The sequence below is a fragment of the Arachis stenosperma genome, chromosome 6, assembly GCF_014773155.1.
Source record: "Arachis stenosperma cultivar V10309 chromosome 6, arast.V10309.gnm1.PFL2, whole genome shotgun sequence".
Lineage (NCBI taxonomy): Eukaryota > Viridiplantae > Streptophyta > Magnoliopsida > Fabales > Fabaceae > Arachis > Arachis stenosperma.
In genome coordinates this window covers 32,940,740-32,962,154 of record NC_080382.1, presented here as the reverse complement: position 1 = coordinate 32,962,154, position 21,415 = coordinate 32,940,740, and the positions used below count along the sequence as shown (strand labels likewise).

Sequence of the window (21,415 nt, the reverse complement as noted above, 5' to 3'; positions counted from 1 at the left end):
TAGAACAAGTAGAGGAAGCTGTCATTATAGAAGAAGAAGAGTTTGTTGAAGATTTAGGAGATGCCAAACCTCCACAGGAATCCAGAGTTGTGGAGAATTCCGTCGAAGACGTTACAATTGATGCTAAGGGAGATAGTGCACAGCCTCCAATGCAGATATCTTATGAAGAACTGGACGGAACAACCCAAGACACAAGTTTCCTTGATGATGATAATCACAAGTCGAGTTCTCTTAGTGATGAACCTGCATCCGCAAGTGAATTCTTTGAGACAAAAGAATCTTCCCCAAGTGAATACGAAGATGATGCAGAGGTTGACTTTTCCCAACCTCCCGATTATGACTAGAGTGATAAGGAAGATATCGAAGACTTTGATCAAGACATGGTTGAAACAGAAGAAGTTTGCAAAGTGGAGAAATTCATAGAATACCACAAGGGAGTAAAGCTTGTAGAACCACCGGAAACACCTATCCCAAGGCCATTACCACCCAACACAAACTTCAAGTGGGTAAAACCCTTGACTTTCATCTTCAATTTTACACTTGAATATGGTTTACTTGAAACAGATGGCCATTCCGTGAGATCAGAGTCTTCGTGGTATAGGCAGGACCTGATGGCAGCATTCAAGAGAATCCGGAAGGTCTAACCTTGTCTGTGGTATTCTGAGTAGGATTCAATGATTGAATGACTGTGACGTGCTTCAAACCTGTAACCTACTGGGCGTTAGTGACAGACGCAAAAGAGTGATTCTATTCCGGTAGGGGAGGGAACCAAACCGGTGATTGGCAGCACTGTGACAGAGTGCGTGCATTAGCTTTCACTGCGCGGATGGGAGGTAGCTGCTGACAAAAGTAAAACCCTACACGAGCTTGCCATGGAAAGGAGTAAGAAAGGATTGGATGAAGGCAGTAGGAAAGCAGAGAGACGGAAGGGAAGGCATCTTCATACACTTGTCTGAAGCTCTTACACCAATGATATACATAAGTATCACTATCTTTATCTTCTATGTTATTTTCGTTCATCATCATATACATTTGAGTTTGCCTGACTAAGATTTACAAGATGACCATAGCTTGCTTCAATGCTAACAATCTCCGTGGGATCGACCCTTACTCACGTAAGGTATTACTTGGACGACCCAGTGCACTTGCTGGTTAGTTGTGCGAAGTTGTGTAATGCCATGGTATTGAGCTACCACGTTTTTGGAGCCATTACCGGGGATTATGAGAGTTGTGAAAAGTATTGTTCACAATTTCGCGCACCAAGTTTTTGGCGCCGTTGCCGGGGATTGTTCTAGTTTGGACAACTGACGGTTCATCTTGTTGCTTAGATTAGGTATTTATTTTTTTCGAAATTCTTGAAGATGAATTCTAGAGTTTCATGATGATTTATTGAAATCTGGCTGGCTGAGAAGCCATGTCTAATCTGATTGGACCGAGGTTTCAACTTATCACCACAAGAGCTTGTTGATTCTCATCAATTTTGCTCTTGGAGCAGTGATCTGCTAAGATTTGGCTGACCTTTGGTCATGTCTAGTGTTTTGGACCGAAGCTTTCCTTGAAGGCTTGGCTGGCTGTGAAGCCATGTCTAATTCCTGGACCGGAGTCTTAGACTAGCATTGCACTGATTCCTGGAATTCTCATCAAGAATTTTGATACCTTTTCCCACTTAATTTTCGAAAAACACAAAAAAAAAATTTTACAAAATCATAAAAACCAAAAATATTTGATGTTTCCTGCTTAAGTCTAGTGTCTCATCTTAAGTTTGGTGTCAATTGCATGCATTCATTCATGTGTCTTAAGGATCCTCAAGTAATTCTTGATGATTTTTGTGTTCTAATCTTTGAATTCTATTGACTTGAAGCATTTTGTGTGTCTCATATGCATTCTCATATTGTTAGTGTCAGTAGTATACAAACTGCTAAGTTTGGTGTCTTGCATGCATTGTTAATTGATTCCTTTTGCATTTTGATTATTAAAAATCCAAAAATATTTTTAATTTGTGTCTTTTCAAGTCAATGATACAAAGAATTGAAGATTCAGAACATACTGCAAAGGAATTATACAGAAAAAGCTGAGCATTCAAAAATGCCCAGTGAAGAAGACAGACTGGCGTTTAAACGCCAGCCAGGGTACCTGGTTGGGCGTTTAACGCCCAAAGAGGTAGCATTTTAGGCGTTAAACGCCAGAATGTATACCATTCTGGGCGTTTAACGCCAGGATGGTGCTAGGGGGAAGATTTTGTTTTCAAATCAATTTTTTTTTCAAAGTTTTTCAAAACCAAATCTTTTTCAAATCATATCTTTTCAATAAAATGTTTTCAAAATTAATTTCTTTCCTTTTTCAAAGATACTTACTAACAATTAATAATTTGATTCAAAATTTCAAGATTGTTGCCTTTACTGTTGAGAAAGGTTTAATGTTTTGAATCATATCTTTTCTTGTTAGGCAAGTCATTTATTTTCAAATCAAATCTTTTTTTTAATTGTTTTCAAATCATATCTTTTAAAATTGTTTTCAAATCATATCTTCTCAATCACATCTTTTTAAAACCATAACTTTTCAATTAAATCTTTTTAACCACATCTTTTTCAAAATAGTTTTCAATCAAATCTTTTTAATTTCTAATTTCAAAATCTTTTTCAAAAATCACTTGATTTCTTTTTCACTTTTAATTTTCGAAAATTATCAATCAAATTTTCAAAATGTTTTCAAAATCTTTTAAATGAATTTTCGAAAATTCTCTTCCCTCCTTCCCACATCCTTCTATTTATGGAGTACCACTCCTTCTAAATGCACAATTCGAACCTTATCTAATTAAAGTTCGAATTCTTCTTCTCCTTCTTCTTTCTATTTCTCTTTTCCTCTGACATTTCAAGGAATCTCTATACTGTGACATAGAGGATTCCACACTTTCTGTTTCTCTTCTCTTCCATATGAGCAGGAGCAGAGACAAAGGCATTCTTGTTGAAGCTGACCCTGAACCCGAGAGAACCTTGAAGAGAAAGCTAAGAGAAGCCAAGGCACAACTCTCTTTAGAGGACCTGACCGAATTCTTCAAGGAAGAAGAACACATGGCAGCCGAAAACAACAACAATGCCAACAATGCAAGGAAGGTGCTGGGTGACTTCACTGCACCTACTCCTGATTTCTATGGGAGAAGCATCTCTATCCCTGCCATTGGAGCAAACAACTTTGAGCTTAAGCCTCAATTAGTTTCTCTAATGCAACAGAATTGCAAGTTCCATGGACTTCCAATGGAAGATCCTCATCAGTTCTTAGCTGAATTCTTGCAAATCTGTGACACAGTCAAGACTAATGGGGTTAACCCTGAGGTTTACAGACTGATGCTATTCCCTTTTGCTGTAAGAGACAGAGCTAGAATATGGTTGGACTCTCAACCTAAAGAAAGCCTGGACTCTTGGGAAAAGCTAGTCAATGCCTTCTTGGCAAAGTTCTTTCCACCACAAAGATGGAGTAAGCTTAGAGTGGAAGTCCAAACCTTCAGACAGAAGGATGGAGAATCCCTCTATGAAGCTTGGGAAAGATACAAACAATTAATCAGAAGATGTCCCTCAGACATGCTTTCTGAATGGAGCATCATAGGTATTTTCTATGATGGTCTCTCTGAACTATCCAAGATGTCTTTGGATAGCTCTGCTGGAGGATCTCTTCATCTGAAGAAGACGCCTACAGAGGCTCAAGAGCTAATTGAGATGGTTGCAAATAACCAATTCATGTACACTTCTGAAAGGAATCCTGTGAACAATGGGACTAGTCAGAAGAAAGGAGTTCTTGAGATTGACACTCTGAATGCCATATTGGCTCAGAACAAGATATTGACTCAACAAGTCAATTTGATATCTCAAAGTCTGTCTGGAATGCAAAATGCACCAAACAGTACTAAGGATGCTTCATCTGAGGAAGAAGCTTATGATCCGGAGAACCCTTCCATGGAAGAGGTGAATTACCTAGGAGAACCCTATGGAAACACCTATAATTCTTCATGGAGAAATCACCCAAATCTCTCATGGAAGAATCAAGAGAGACCTCAACAAGGTTTCAATAACAATAATGGTGGAAGAAACAGGTTTAGCAATGGCAAGCCTTTTCCATCATCTTCTCAGCAACAGACAGAGAGTTCTAAGCAGAATACTTCTGACTTAGCAACAATGGTCTCTGATCTAATAAAGACCACTCAAAGTTTCATGAATGAAACAAGGTCCTCCATCAGAAATTTGGAAGGACAAGTGGGTCAGCTGAGCAAGAAAGTTACTGAACTCCCTCCTAGCACTCTCCCAAGTAATACAGAAGAAAATCCAAAAGGAGAGTGCAAAGCCATAGACATGGCCGAATATGGAGAGGAAAGAGAGGAGGAGGACGCCACTGAGGAAAACCTCAGTGGGCGTGTGATGAGCGGATATTTTGTACGCTTTATGGGGGTAATTTCATGTAGATTTTAGCATGTTTCAGTTAGTTTTTAGTAAAATAATATTAGTTTTTAAGCAAAAATCATATTTCTGGACTTTACTATGAGTTTGTGTGTTTTTCTGTGATTTCAGGTATTTTCTGGCTGAAATTGAGGGAGCTGAGCAAAAATCTGACTTAGGCTGAAAAAGGACTGCTGATGCTGTTGGATCCTGACCTCCCTGCACTCGAAATGGATTTTCTGGAGCTACAGGAGTCCAATTGGCGCGCTCTCAACGGCGTTGGAAAGTAGACATCCAGGGCTTTCCAGCAATATATAATAGTCCATACTTTGCGCAAGGATAGACGACGTAACTTGGCGTTGAACGCCAAGTACATGCTGCTGTCTGGAGTTAAACGCCAGAAAAACGTCATGATCCGGAGTTGAACGCCCAAAACACGTCAAAACCTGGAGTTTGACGCCAAGAAAGGCCTCTACACGTGGAAAGCTTTAGTCTCAGCCCCAGCACACACCAAGTGGGCCCCAGAAGTGGATTTCTGCACCAATTATCTTAGTCTATTCATTTTTCTGTAAACCTAGGTTACTAGTTTACTATTTAAACAACTTTTACAGACTTATCTTGTACCTCATGACATTTTCAGATCTGAATTCCATACTTTGTGACGGCATGAGTCTCTAAACTCCATTGTTGGGGGTGAGGAGCTCTGCAGCGTCTCGATGATTTAATACAATTCCTCTGTTTTCCATTCAAACACGCTTGTTCTTATCTAAGATGTTTATTCGCGCTTAACTGTGGAGAAGGTGATGATCCGTGACACTCATCACCTTCCTCAATCCATGAACGTGTGCCTGACAACCACCTCCGTTCTACATCAGACTGAATGAATATCTCTTAGATTCCCCAACAGAATCTTCGTGGTATAAGCCGGATTGATGGCAGCATTCATGAGAATCCGGAAAGTCTAAACCTTGTCTGTGGTATTCCGAGTAGGATTCCGGGATTGAATGACTGTGACGTGCTTCAAACTTGTAACCTGCTGGGCGTTAGTGACAGACGCAAAAGAGGGATTCTATTCCAGTAGGAAGCGGGAACCAACGGTGATTGGCCGTACTGTGACAGAGTGCGTGAGCATTAGCTTTCACTGCGAGGATGGGAAGTAGCCATTGACAACGGTGACACCCTACATAGAGCTTGCCATGGAAGGAACCTGCGTGTGAGAAGAGGATTCCAAGGAAGAGTTGAAGTTCAGAGGACAAAGCATCTCCAAAACTCCAACATATTTCTCATTACTGCCTAACAAGTAACGCTGTTCTCCTCCTTTATTTTTATAATCAAATCTAATAATTTCACTTTTAATCATAAACAAGTAACTCTATTGTTCAAGTAGTCCAAACAATTTTCTTTCATATCCTGACTAAGACAAATAAAATAAACATTTATTGCTTCAAGCCAATAATCTCTGTGGATTCGACCCTTACTCACGTAAGGTATTACTTGGACGACCCAGTACACTTGCTGGTTAGTTGAACGGAGTTGTGTTCACTCGTGCCAATTTCTAAAATCCAATTACAAGGAAAAAGGAACACAATTTCGTCCACCAAGTTTTTGGCGCCGTTGCCGGGGATTATTGAGTTTGGACAATTGAAGGCTTATTTTATTTCTTAGATTAGGAATAATTTATTTTTATTTTTTTTATAGAGTCATTAAATCAATATTGATAGGATAGTTTTTTTTCAAAAATTTCTTTTCAAAATTTATTATTTTTCTTTTAATTAATTACTAATTTTCGTGAGTTTAGTGTCTTGTTCTAAGTTTGGTGTTAATTGCATATTTTAAATTTTCTCTAAAATTTTCGTGTTTTTGCTCTTTGTTCTTCATTGATCTTCAAGTTGTTCTTGTTTATTTTTCTTGTTAGATCTTGAATCTTTCTTGTTTTGTGTCTTTTCTTGTTTCACTTTTGTTCTTTCTAAAGCATTAATTGGAATATTTAGAACAAGTGTTATATTTAATCCAATTGGGTTTACGCTTTGGAACCTTTTTCAAAAACAATTTTTCTCCATTTAATCTTGTGCCAAACTTTAAGTTTGGTGTTTTCTTGTTAATTTTTCTTTATTTTTCGAAAACTTGTGTTGATTTTCTAAAAATTTTAAGTTTGGTGTTCTTTCTTGTGTTCTTGGTGTTCTTGTGAATCTTCAAAGTGTTCTTGAGTTTTTCTTGTGTCTTGATCTTAAAATTTTTAAGTTTGGTGTTCCTTGGTGTTTTCCCTCCAAAAATTTTCAAAAAATAAGGAGCATTAGATCTAAAAATTTTAAGTCTTGTGTCTTTTGTGTGTTTTTCTCTTTCATCATAAAATTCAAAATTCAAAAAAATTTTATTTTTCTAACTAATTTTGAACTAATTTTTTTTTCGAAAATCTTTCATAAAAATTCAATTTTCAATTTCAAAATATTTCTACTTTCTTTCATTTATTTTGTTTTTATTTTAATATATTTTTATATATTCCACTTTTATTTATTCCATAACTATAAATTCTCAACTTGTATTCAATATGGAAGCAAGTGGGAATGAACAGTCCAAGAGGACTCTGGGGTCATATGCTAACCCCACTACTGCTTCATATGGGAGTAGTATCTGTATACCCTCCATTGGAGTTAGTAGCTTTGAGCTGAATCCTCAGCTCATTATCATGGTGCAGCAAAGGCTGTGATTGATGTTGATAGAGGAGAGTTGATCATTCAAGTGAATGAAGAATCCTTGGTGTTTAAGGCCCAAGGACATCCCTCTATCATCATGGAGAGGAAGCATGAAGAGCTTCTCTCAAAACAGAGCCAAGCAGAGCCCCCACAGTCAAACTCTAAGTTTGGTGTTGGGAGGCCACAACCAAACTCTAAGTTTGGTGTTGAACCCCCACATTCAAACTCTAAGTTTGGTGTTGGGAGGTTCCAACACGGTTCTGAGCATTTCTGAGGCTCCATGAGAGTCCTCTGTCAAGCTAATGACATTAAAGAAGCGCTTGTTGGGAGGCAACCCAATGTTTTATGGTTAACTATTTTCTTTTGTTATTTTATCTTTTTTTTGTAGGTTGATGATCATAAGAAGTCACAAAAACAATGAAAAAAGCAAAAACAGAATGAAAAACAGGAAGAAAAACAGCACACCCTGGAGAAGAAGAAGCTGGCGTTCAAACGCCAGTAATGCTAGCTGTTGGGCGTTTAACGCCCAGTCTGGCACCATTCTGGGCGTTTAACGCCAGAAAGGGACACCAGACTGGCGTTAAACGCCAGTAAAGGGCAACAACCTGGCGTTAAACGCCAGGAATGGGCACCAGCCCGGCGTTTAACGCCAGAAATAGCTCAAAACGTGATTTTGAGCAACATTTGGTGCAGGGATGACTTTTCCTTGACACCACAGGATCTGTGGACCCCACAGGACCCCACCATCACTCTCTCTCTTCTTCCCCCATTCACCAATCACCTCAATACCTCTTCCCCAAAAACCCTTCACCTATTAAATCCCATCTTTCTCTTCACCACTCACATCCATCCTTCATAAAACCCCACCAACCTCACCCTTCAAATTCAAACCACTTTCCCTCCCAAACCCACCCATAATGGCCGAACCATTACCCCCCCTCTCTCCTATATATACCCTTCTTCAACCCTTCATTTTCACACAACCTAAACATCCCTTCTTTCCCTTCTTGGACGAACACACCACTTTCCCCCTCTTCCTCATTTCTTCTTCTACTCTCTTCTTCTTTTTACTCGAGGACGAGCAAACATTTAAGTTTGGTGTGGTAAAAGCGTTGCTTTTTCGTTTTTCCATAACCATTTATGGCATCCAAGGCCGGAGAAACCTCTAGAAAGAGGAAAGGGAAGGCAAAGGCTTCCACCTCCGAGTCATGGGAGATGGATAGATTCCTCTCAAGGGTGCATCAAGACCACTTCTATGAAGTTGTGGCCTTGAAGAAGGTGATCCCCGAAGTCCCCTTTTCACTCAAAAAGGGTGAATATTCGGAGATCCGCCATGAGATCCGAAGAAGAGGTTGGGAAGTACTTACCAACCCCATTCAACAAGTCGGAATCTTGATGGTTCAAGAGTTCTATGCCAATGCATGGATCACCAAGAACCATGACCAAAGTGTGAACCCGAATCCAAAGAATTATCTCACTATGGTTCGGGGGAAATACTTGAATTTTAGTCCGGAGAGTGTGAGGGTGGCGTTCAACTTGCCTATGATGCAAGAAGATGAGCACCCTTACACTAGAAGGGTCAACTTTGATCAAAGGTTGGACCAAGTCCTCACAACCATATGTGAAGAGGGCGCACAATGGAAGCAAGATTCAAGAGGAAAGCCGGTTCAATTGAGAAGGCATGACCTCAAGCCCGTGGCTAGAGGATGGTTAGAGTTCATACAACGCTCAATCATTCCCACTAGCAACCGGTCCGAAGTTACCATAGACCGGGCCATCATGATTCATAGCATCATGATTGGAGAAGAAATAGAGGTTCATGAGGTTATAGCCCAAGAACTCTATAAGGTGGCGGACAAGACCTCCACCTTGGCAAGGTTAGCCTTTCCTCATCTCATTTGTCACCTCTGTTATTCAGTTGGAGTTGACATAGAGGGAGACGTCACCATTGATGAGGATAAGCCCATTACCAAGAAAAGGATGGAGCACACAAGAGACCCCTCTCATCATGAGATCCCTGAGATGCCTCAAGGGATGCACTTTCCTCCACAAAACTATTGGGAGCAACTAAACACCTCCCTAGGAGAATTGAGTTCCAACATGGGACAACTAAGGGTGGAGCATCAAGAACACTCCATTCTCCTCCATGAAATTAGAGAAGACCAAAGAATCATGAGGGAGGAGCAACAAAGACAAGGAAGAGACATTGAGGAGCTCAAGCACTCCATAGGATCTTCAAGAGCAAGAAAGAGCCGCCATCACTAAGGTGGACCCGTTCCTTGATTTCCTTGTTCTTTATTCTTCTGTTTTTTGATTTTTTATGCTTTATGTTATCCATGTTTGTGTCTTGTGATCATTAGTGTCTTAGTGTCTATGCCTTAAAGTTATGAATGTCCTATGAATCCATCACCTTTCTTGAATAAAAACGTGCTTAATTGAAAAGGAAAGAATTGTATGAATTCTGAATTTTATAATAGTTTAATTATTTTGATGTGGTGGCAACACTTTTGTTCTCTGAATGTATGCTTGAACAGTGCATATGTCTTTTGAATTTGTGGTTCATGAATATTGGCTCTTGAAAGAATGATGAAAAAGGAGACATGTTACTGAGGATCTGAAAAATCATTAAAAATGATTCTTGAAGCAAGAAAAAGCAGAAAAAAAAAGAGAAAAAGCAAACGAAAAAAAAAAAAAAAAAAAAAAAAAAAAAAAGAAAAAAAAAAAAGAGAAAAAGAAAGAAATAAAGTTGTGATCCAAGGCAAATAAGAGTGTGCTTAAGAACCCTGGACACCTCTAATTGGGGACTTTAGCAAAGCTGAGTCACAATCTGAAAAGGTTCACCCAATTATGTGTCTGTGGCATGTATGTATCCGGTGGTAATACTGGAAGACAGAGTGCTTTGGGCCACAGCCAAGACTCAATAAATAGCTATGTTCAAGAATCATCATACTTTACTAGGAGAATCATTAACACTATCTGGATTCTGAGTTCCTAAGGAAGCCAATCATTCTGAATTACAAGGGATAGAGTGAGATGCCAAAACTATTCAGAAGCAAAAAGATAAAAGCCCCGCTCATCTAATTAATACTGATCTTCATGGATGTTTTTGGAGTTCATTGCATATTCTCTTATTTTTATCTATAAAAGAAGAGGCTAAAACAGTGAATCCTCTATAAAAGAAGAGGCTAAAACAGTAACTGCAGAACTCAGTCCAGTGGATCAGGCTAATGAATTCAATCAGCAATTAGATTTTCTAACTCAGCAACTAGCCGAATTCAAGGAAATATTACAGGAAACAAGAATGGCTAACAGGAACATGGAAGTGCAATTAAAGCAGACAGAAAAGCAACTGTCAAAGCAAATAACAGAAGAATGCCAAGCAGTTCAATTAAGAAGTGGGAAAACATTAAATACCTCACTTCAAAGCACCAGGAAACCAAGAAATGAACAAGAGGATACTCAAAATCCCTCTGAGGACAAGCAGAGCCCAGAGAGGATCAAAGCTGGCGCCGAACGCCCAGATCATGCTCATTCCTGGCGTTCAACGCCAGAAACAAGCATGGATCTGGCGTTGAACGCCCAAAGGGAGCATGGTTCTGGCGTTCAAACGCCAGTAACAAACAAGGAAGTGGCGTTTGACGCCACTCCAGCTCCCACCACTGGCATTCAAATGCCAGTGGGGAATCAGTCACATACAAGTGCTGACCTTCCTAAAAAGGCTTCCCAACCCACTTCTGTAGGCAATAAACCTGCAGCAACTAAGGTTGAGGAATACAAAGCCAAAATGCCTTATCCGCAAAAACTCCGCCAAGCGGAACAGGATAAGCAATTTGCTCGCTTTGCAGACTATCTCAGGACTCTTGAAATAAAGATCCCGTTTGCAGAAGCACTTGAGCAAATACCATCTTATGCTAAGTTCATGAAAGAAATCTTAAGTCATAAGAAGGATTGGAGGGAAGCTGAAAAAGTCTACCTCACTGAAGAATGCAGTGCAGTCATTCTGAAAAGCTTACCTGAGAAGCTTAAAGATCCTGGGAGCTTTATGATACCATGCACATTAGAGGGTAATTGTACCAAGCAAGCTTTATGTGATCTTGGGGCAAGTATCAACTTAATACCTGCATCTACTATCAGAAAGCTTGGTTTAACTGAAGAAATTAAACCAACCAGGATATGTCTTCAACTTGCTGATGGCTCCATTAAGTATCCATCAGGCGTGATTGAAGACATGATTGTCAAGGTTGGGCCATTCGCCTTTCCTACTGACTTTGTGGTGTTGGAAATGGAGGAGCACAAGAGTGCAACTCTCATTCTAGGAAGACCTTTCCTAGCAACTGGCCGAACCCTCATTGATGTCCAAAAAGGGGAAGTAACCTTGAGAGTCAATGAGGAGGAGTTCAAGTTAAATGTTGTCAAAGCAATGCAACATCCAGACACCCCAAATGACTGCATGAGTGTTGATATTATTGATTCTCTGGTAGAGAGGTCAATATGGCTGAGAGTTTGGAATCAGAGCTAGAGGACATCTTTAAAGATGTTCAGCCTGATTTGGAGGAGTCAGAGAAAGTAATAGAACCTCTGAAAATCCCTCAAGAAGAGGAGAAACCTCCAAAACCCGAACTCAAACCATTGCCACCATCCCTGAAATATGCATTTCTGGGAGAAGGTGATACCTTTCCTGTAATTATAAGCTCTACCTTAGAGCCACAGGAAGAGGAAGCACTAATTCAAGTGCTAAGGACACACAAGACAGCTCTTGGGTGGTCCATCAGTGATCTTAAGGGCATTAGCCCAGCCAGATGCATGCATAAGATCCTATTGGAAGGTGACGCCAAGCCTGTGGTCCAACCACAGAGGAGGCTGAACCCAGCCATGAAGGAAGTAGTGCAGAAGGAGGTCACTAAATTACTAGAGGCTGGGATTATTTATCCTATTTCTGACAGCCCCTGGGTGAGCCCTGTCCAAGTTGTCCCAAAGAAAGGAGGCATGACAGTGGTTCATAATGAAAAAAATGAACTGGTTCCTACAAGAACAGTTACAGGGTGGCGTATGTGCATTGATTACAGAAGGCTCAATACAGCCACCAGAAAGGATCATTTTCCTTTACCATTCATAGACCAGATGCTAGAAAGACTAGCAGGTCATGAATACTACTGCTTCCTGGATGGATATTCAGGTTATAATCAAATAGCAGTAGATCCCCAGGATCAGGAGAAAACGGCATTCACATGCCCATCTGGAGTATTTGCATACAGAAGAATGCCATTTGGCCTGTGCAATGCACCTGCAACCTTTCAGAGGTGCATGCTCTCCATTTTCTCTGACATGGTGGAAAAATTTTTGGAAGTCTTCATGGATGACTTTTCAGTATTTGGAGACTCATTCAGCTCCTGCCTTAACCATTTAGCACTTGTTCTGAAAAGATGCCAAGAGACTAACCTGGTTTTAAACTGGGAAAAATGTCACTTTATGGTGACTGAAGGAATTGTCCTTGGGCACAAAATTTCGAACAAGGGAATAGAGGTAGACCAAGCTAAGGTAGAAGTAATTGAAAAATTACCACCACCTGCTAATGTTAAGGCAATCAAAAGTTTTCTGGGGCATGCAGGATTCTATAGGAGGTTTATAAAGGATTTTTCAAAAATCGCCAAACCTCTGAGCAACCTGCTAGCTGCTGACACGCCATTTATCTTTGATAAAGAGTGTCTGCAGGCATTTGAGACCCTGAAAGCTAAATTGGTCTCAGCACCAATCATCTCTGCACCAGACTGGACATTACCATTTGAATTAATGTGTGATGCCAGTGACCATGCCATTGGTGCAGTATTGGGACAAAGACATGACAAGCTTCTGCACGTCATCTATTATGCCAGCCGTGTTTTAAATGACGCACAGAAGAATTACACAACCACAGAAAAAGAACTACTTGCAGTAGTTTACGCCATTGATAAGTTCAGATCCTATTTAGTAGGATCAAAGGTGATTGTGTACACTGATCATGCTGCTCTTAAATATCTACTCACAAAGCAGGATTCAAAACCCAGACTCATCAGATGGGTGCTGCTTCTGCAAGAGTTTGATATAGAAATAAAAGACAGAAAAGGGACAGAAAATCAAGTAGCAGATCACCTGTCCCGAATAGAACCAGTAGAAGGGGCGTCCCTCCCTCTCACTGAGATCTCTGAAACCTTTCCGGATGAGCAACTGCTGGCCGTCCAGGAAGTGCCATGGTTTGCAGACATTGCAAACTATAAGGCAGTGAGATTCATACCCAAAGAGTACATCAGGGTGCAATCAAAGAAATTAATCACAGATGCAAAGTACTATCTTTGGGATGAACCATATCTCTTTAAGAGATGTGCAGACGGGGTAATCCGTAGATGTGTGCCTAAAGAAGAAGCACAGAAGATCCTTTGGCATTGCCATGGATCACAGTATGGAGGACATTTTGGAAGTGAACGAACAGCCACAAGAGTCCTCCAAAGCGGCTTCTACTGGCCTACTCTCTATAAAGACTCCCGAGCATTTGTGCTTAATTGTGACAGTTGCCAAAGATCAGGCAACCTACCTCACAGTTACGCCATGCCTCAACAAGGAATCTTGGAGATTGAGTTGTTTGATGTATGGGGCATTGACTTCATGGGACCTTTCCCACCATCATACTCAAACACTTATATTCTGGTGGCAGTGGATTATGTATCCAAATGGGTGGAGGCTATTGCAACACCCACCAATGACACTAAAACAGTGTTAAAATTCCTCCAGAAACACATCTTCAGCAGATTTGGTATCCCTAGAGTGCTAATTAGTGATGGGGGCACTCATTTCTGCAATAAACAGCTTTATGCTGCTCTGGTTCGTTATGGAGTTAACCACAGGGTGGCTACTCCATATCATCCACAAACTAATGGGCAAGCTGAAGTCTCAAATAGAGAACTCAAAAGAATCCTGGAACGGACTGTAATTAACCGTAGAAAGGATTGGGCAAGAAGCTTGGATGATGCTCTGTGGGCATACAGAACAGCATTTAAGACCCCTATAGGGACCTCTCCATACCAGCTTGTGTATGGAAAGGCATGTCACTTGCCAGTGGAACTGGAACACAAGGCCTACTGGGCAACCAGATTCCTGAACCTTGATGCCAAGTTAGCTGGAGAAAGACGATTACTCCAGTTAAATGAGCTAGAGGAATTTAGACTCAATGCTTTCGAAAATGCAAAAATTTACAAAGAGAAAGCAAAAAGATGGCATGATAAGAAATTGTCATCCAGAGTCTTTGAGCCAGGACAGAAAGTTCTGTTATTTAATTCAAGGCTCAAATTATTCCCTGGGAAATTAAAATCCCGGTGGAGAGGTCCATATGTCATTACAAACGTATCACCATATGGATACATAGAGCTTCAGGACAATGACTCTAATAAAAAATTCATTGTTAATGGACAAAGAGTCAAACATTATCTTGAAGGCAATTTTGAGCAAGAGTGCTCAAGACTGAGACTTAATTAAAAACTCAGTAACAGTCCAGCTAATGACATTAAAGAAGCGCTTGCTGGGAGGCAACCCAGCCATTTCCTAAGTTATTTACTAATTAAGTAAATTTTCTTTCTTTACAGGTTTAAGTTCAAGTATCTTCAAAGGTGAAATAACATATGGTTGAAGTCACAAGAGTTACAGGGAAATTTGGAAGCTCACTGGCGTGAAAAAGCCAGTAAGAAATACTTTGGGCGTTAAACGCCCAAAGTAAGCTCCCACTGGGCGTTTAACGCCAGTAAGGGTAGCCATCTGGGCGTTAAACGCCAGAAAGGAGCATCTTCTGGGCGTTAAACGCCAGAAAGATGCACCTTCTGGGCGTTTAACGCCAGTCTGCTAGCATCCTGGGCGTTCAGAAAAACGCCCAGTGAAAGAAGGACTTCCTGGCGTTCAACGCCAGAAAGAAGCTCCAAATGGGCGTTGAACGCCCAGAAGAAGCACCTTGTGGGCGTTGAACGCCCAAAACATGCACCACATGGGCGTTCAACGCCAGGATGATGGGAGGAGGTACATTTTCGTTTTTTTTATATTTTTTCAAAATTTTTATGTTTCAATTCATGATTTCTTGCATAAACATATTTTAAATTATCACTTTCAATTCCAAATGTTTTTATCCTAATTTCTAAAATCATTTTTTGAAAATATTAAATATATTTTAATCCATAAAACCAAATGGCTTTCCAATTCAATCCATCATCTTTTCAAATTTGTTTCCAACACATCTACTATCTTTTAAAATCTTTTTCAAAATTATAAATTTCAATTCTATCTTTTAAAATTATTTTTCATATCTCTTTCTTTTTTTTAAATTTATATCTTTTTCTGATCATATCTTTTAAAATCATATCTTCTATCTTATCTCTTTCTTATTTTTCGAAATTTACCCACCCCCCTCCCTATATCTTGTGTTCGGCGACTTCCTCCTCACACACCATCCAACACTTGCTCTCCTTCATTCCCTCTTCTTTCTTCTCTTTTGCTTGAGGACAAGCAAAGCTCTAAGTTTGGTGTGTTTTACCCGTGATCACAAAAATTATTGTGTCTCTTGATCATGGCTCCTAGAGGAAAGCAAACCACCCAAAAGGGCAAGGAAAAGAGCAATCCAAAGCCCCTCTGGAATCAAGGGAAGTTCTTATCTAAAGAACATTCAGATCATTATTACAAAATAATGAGTCACAGGTCAGTGATCCCGGAAGTCAGATTTGATTTGAAAGAAGATGAATATCCGGAGATCCAAGAGCAAATCAGAAACAGGCATTGGGAAATTCTGGCCAATCCTGAAACAAAAGTGGGAAGAAACATGGTTCAAGAGTTCTATGCTAATCTATGGCAGACAGAAAGGCAAAGAATCGTTGGAGCTGCTATCTTTGATCATAAAACTGTAGTCAGAGGAAAGATCATTCATACCAATTCTGACAGGATCAGGGAGATATTCAAGATTCCTCAACTGAAAGATGACCCAGACTCCTTTAATAGGAGAATGATGAGGGTCAATAAAGGGTTGGACAAGATTCTGGAGGATATATGCATCCCTGGAGCCAAGTGGACTACCAGCACAACTGGCGACCCAGTTCAACTAAAAAGGGAGGATCTAAAACCAGTAGCCAGAGGCTGGCTGGATTTCGTAGGGCGTTCCATATTGCCCACCAGCAACCGTTCTGAAGTAACCATCAAAAGAGCTGTCATGATTCACTGCATCATGTTGGGAAAAGAGGTAGAAGTCCATCAGCTGATCTCATGTGAGCTATACAAAGTAGCAAACAGGAACTCTAAAGACGCCAGATTGGCCTATCCAAGCTTAATTTCTATGCTCTGCAAAGATGCCGGAGTGAAGATGGGAATAACAGAGTACATCCCAGTTGAAAAGCCAATTACTGGAATATCAATGGTCAGACAGCAACAAGATGATTCAACCAGGAAGAGAGCACAAGAAGCTCTCCCAGAACTGCCTCAATTCGAATATTGGGAACATCTTGAAGCCTCTATTTCCAGATTGCAAGAAGCTATGGATCAAATAAAGGAGAACAGAATAATCAAAGTAGCATGCTTTGCAAACTGCTCAAAGAACAGGAGGAGCAAGGGCGTGATCTAAGGGAGCTGAAGCGCCAAAAATTAATCCTTGAACAACACCCCAGAGATTAGAGGAACACTTCCTTCCTCAAAACAAAAGGTTGCTGAGTTCCAATTTTCCTGCTTTAATTTAGTGATAGCGTTTTTTTATTTGAAATTCACCTTAGGAGATATTTAGTAGTAATTAGTATGTCTATTTTGATTTTATTTCCAATTAAGCTATAGTTTATTTTTCTCATCATCATCAGGCATGAATAAAGTAGTAGATTTTATTTTAGAATAAAGAAGTAATCTATATTCTTTGAGTTCTTAATAATAAAATTTATAATTAATTATATGTGGTGGCAATACTTTTTGTTCTCTGAATGAATGCTTGAACAGTGCATAAATTGTATTTTGAATTTGATGAATATTGGCTCCTGAAAGGATGAGGAACACGAAAAATATTATTGATGATCTGAAAAATCATGAAATTGATTCTTGAAGCAAGAAAAAGCAGTCAAAAAAAATAAATAAATAAATAAATAAATAATTACAATCAAAAGGAATAAAAGCCAACCAGCCCTTAAAACCAAAAGGCAAGGGTGAAAAGGATCCAAGGCTTTGAGCATCAATGGATAGGAGGGCCCAAGGAAATAAAATCCAGGCCTAAGCGGCTAAAACAAGCTGTCCCTAACCATGTGCTTGTGGCATGCAGGTCCAAGTTACAAGCTTGAGACTGAGTGGTTAAAGTCGTGATCCAAAGCAAAAGAGTGTGCTTAAGAGCTCTGGACACCACTGACTGGGGACTCTAGCAAAGCTGAGTCACAATCTGAAAAGGTTCACCCAGTTATGTGTCTGTGGCATTTATGTATCCGGTGGTAATACTGGAAAACAAAGTGCTTAGGGCCACAGCCAAGACTCATAAAATAACTGTGTTCAAGAATCAACATACTACACTAGGAGAGTCAATAATACTATCTGAATTCTGAGTTCCTAAGGATGCCAATTATTCTGAAAATTTAAAGATACAGGGGGATGCCAAAACTGTTCAGAGACAAAAAGCTACAAGCCCCGCTCATCTAAATAAAGAATCTGAGCTTCATCTAAAACTCAAAAATATTATTACTTCTTAATTTCTGTTAGAACCTATTTTATTCATCTAGTTGCTTGAGGACAAGCAACAGTTTAAGTTTGGTGTTGTGATGAGCGGATATTTTGTACGCTTTTTGGGGGTAATTTCATGTAGATTTTAGCATGTTTCAGTTAGTTTTTAGTAAAATAATATTAGTTTTTAAGCAAAAATCATATTTCTGGACTTTACTATGAGTTTGTGTGTTTTTCTGTGATTTCAGGTATTTTCTGGCTGAAATTGAGGGAGCTGAGCAAAAATCTGACTTAGGCTGAAAAAGGACTGCTGATGCTGTTGGATCCTGACCACCCTGCACTCGAAATGGATTTTCTGGAGCTACAGGAGTCCAATTGGCGCGCTCTCAACGGCGTTGGAAAGTAGACATCCAGGGCTTTCCAGCAAATATAATAGTCCATACTTTGCGCAAGGATAGACGACGTAACTTGGCGTTGAACGCCAAGTACATGCTGCTGTCTGGAGTTAAACGCCAGAAAAACGTCATGATCCGGAGTTGAACGCCCAAAACACGTCAAAACCTGGAGTTTGACGCCAAGAAAGGCCTCTACACGTGGAAAGCTTTAGTCTCAGCCCCAGCACACACCAAGTGGGCCCCAGAAGTGGATTTCTGCACCAATTATCTTAGTCTATTCATTTTTCTGTAAACCTAGGTTACTAGTTTACTATTTAAACAACTTTTACAGACTTATCTTGTACCTCATGACATTTTCAGATCTGAATTCCATACTTTGTGACGGCATGAGTCTCTAAACTCCATCGTTGGGGGTGAGGAGCTCTGCAGCGTCTCGATGATTTAATACAATTCCTCTGTTTTCCATTCAAACACGCTTGTTCTTATCTAAGATGTTTATTCGCGCTTAACTGTGGAGAAGGTGATGATCCGTGACACTCATCACCTTCCTCAATCCATGAACGTGTGCCTGACAACCACCTCCGTTCTACATCAGACTGAATGAATATCTCTTAGATTCCCCAACAGAATCTTCGTGGTATAAGCCGGATTGATGGCAGCATTCATGAGAATCCGGAAAGTCTAAACCTTGTCTGTGGTATTCCGAGTAGGATTCCGGGATTGAATGACTGTGACGTGCTTCAAACTTGTAACCTGCTGGGCGTTAGTGACAGACGCAAAAGAGGGATTCTATTCCAGTAGGAAGCGGGAACCAACCGGTGATTGGCCGTACTGTGACAGAGTGCGTGAGCATTAGCTTTCACTGCGAGGATGGGAAGTAGCCATTGACAACGGTGACACCCTACATAGAGCTTGCCATGGAAGGAACCTGCGTGTGAGAAGAGGATTCCAAGGAAGAGTGAAGTCAGAGGACAAAGCATCTCCAAAACTCCAACATATTTCTCATTACTGCCTAACAAGTAACGCTGTTCTCCTCCTTTATTTTTATAATCAAATCTAATAATTTCACTTTTAATCATAAACAAGTAACTCTATTGTTCAAGTAGTCCAAACAATTTTCTTTCATATCCTGACTAAGACAAATAAAATAAACATTGATTGCTTCAAGCCAATAATCTCTGTGGATTCGACCCTTACTCACGTAAGGTATTACTTGGACGACCCAGTACACTTGCTGGTTAGTTGAACGGAGTTGTGTTCACTCGTGCCAATTTCTAAAATCCAATTACAAGGAAAAAGGAACACAATTTCGTCCACCAAGTTTTTGGCGCCGTTGCCGGGGATTATTGAGTTTGGACAATTGAAGGCTTATTTTATTTCTTAGATTAGGAATAATTTATTTTTATTTTTTTTTATAGAGTCATTAAATCAATATTGATAGGATAGTTTTTTTTCAAAAATTTCTTTTCAAAATTTATTATTTTTCTTTTAATTAATTGCTAATTTTCGTGAGTTTAGTGTCTTGTTCTAAGTTTGGTGTTAATTGCATATTTTAAATTTTCTCTAAAATTTTCGTGTTTTTGCTCTTTGTTCTTCATTGATCTTCAAGTTGTTCTTGTTTATTTTTCTTGTTAGATCTTGAATCTTTCTTGTTTTGTGTCTTTTCTTGTTTCACTTTTGTTCTTTCTAAAGCATTAATTGGAATATTTAGAACAAGTGTTATATTTAATCCAATTGGGTTTACGCTTTGGAACCTTTTTCAAAAACAATTTTTCTCCATTTAATCATTTTTCGAAAACTTGTGTTGATTTTCTAAAAATTTTAAGTTTGGTGTTCTTTCTTGTGTTCTTGGTGTTCTTGTGAATCTTCAAAGTGTTCTTGAGTTTTTCTTGTGTCTTGATCTTAAAATTTTTAAGTTTGGTGTTCCTTGGTGTTTTCCCTCCAAAAATTTTCGAAAAATAAGGAGCATTAGATCTAAAAATTTTAAGTCTTGTGTCTTTTGTGTGTTTTTCTCTTTCATCATAAAATTCAAAATTCAAAAAAATTTTATTTTTCTAACTAATTTTGAACTAATTTTTTTTTCGAAAATCTTTCATAAAAATTCAATTTTCAATTTCAAAATATTTCTACTTTCTTTCATTTATTTTGTTTTTATTTTAATATATTTTTATATATTCCACTTTTATTTATTCCATAACTATAAATTCTCAACTTGTATTCAATATGGAAGCAAGTGGGAATGAACAGTCCAAGAGGACTCTGGGGTCATATGCTAACCCCACTACTGCTTCATATGGGAGTAGTATCTGTATACCCTCCATTGGAGTTAGTAGCTTTGAGCTGAATCCTCAGCTCATTATCATGGTGCAGCAAAGGCTGTGATTGATGTTGATAGAGGAGAGTTGATCATTCAAGTGAATGAAGAATCCTTGGTGTTTAAGGCCCAAGGACATCCCTCTATCATCATGGAGAGGAAGCATGAAGAGCTTCTCTCAAACAGAGCCAAGCAGAGCCCCCACAGTCAAACTCTAAGTTTGGTGTTGGGAGGCCACAACCAAACTCTAAGTTTGGTGTTGAACCCCCACATTCAAACTCTAAGTTTGGTGTTGGGAGGTTCCAACACGGTTCTGAGCATTTCTGAGGCTCCATGAGAGTCCTCTGTCAAGCTAATGACATTAAAGAAGCGCTTGTTGGGAGGCAACCCAATGTTTTATGGTTAACTATTTTCTTTTGTTATTTTATCTTTTTTTTGTAGGTTGATGATCATAAGAAGTCACAAAACAATGAAAAAAGCAAAAACAGAATGAAAAACAGGAAGAAAAACAGCACACCCTGGAGAAGAAGAAGCTGGCGTTCAAACGCCAGTAATGCTAGCTGTTGGGCGTTTAACGCCCAGTCTGGCACCATTCTGGGCGTTTAACGCCAGAAAGGACACCAGACTGGCGTTAAACGCCAGTAAAGGGCAACACCTGGCGTTAAACGCCAGGAATGGGCACCAGCCCGGCGTTTAACGCCAGAAATAGCTCAAAACGTTATTTTGAGCAACATTTGGTGCAGGGATGACTTTTCCTTGACACACAGGATCTGTGGACCCCACAGGACCCCACCATCACTCTCTCTCTTCTTCCCCCATTCACCAATCACCTCAATACCTCTTCCCCAAAAACCCTTCACCTATCAAATCCCATCTTTCTCTTCACCACTCACATCCATC

The 21,415-nt window shown here is 39.6% G+C and overlaps 1 non-coding gene and 1 pseudogene across 1 annotated transcript; both read right to left on the bottom strand.

Moving 5' to 3' along the window:
- The window catches only part of LOC130933951 (uncharacterized), an 85,303-nt pseudogene that overhangs the window by 34,485 nt on the left and 29,403 nt on the right, over positions 1-21,415 (bottom strand).
- Positions 3,477-3,584, bottom strand: LOC130938366 (small nucleolar RNA R71). The gene has a single exon (XR_009069534.1). It is a non-coding gene; the product is annotated as a small nucleolar RNA R71 (small nucleolar RNA).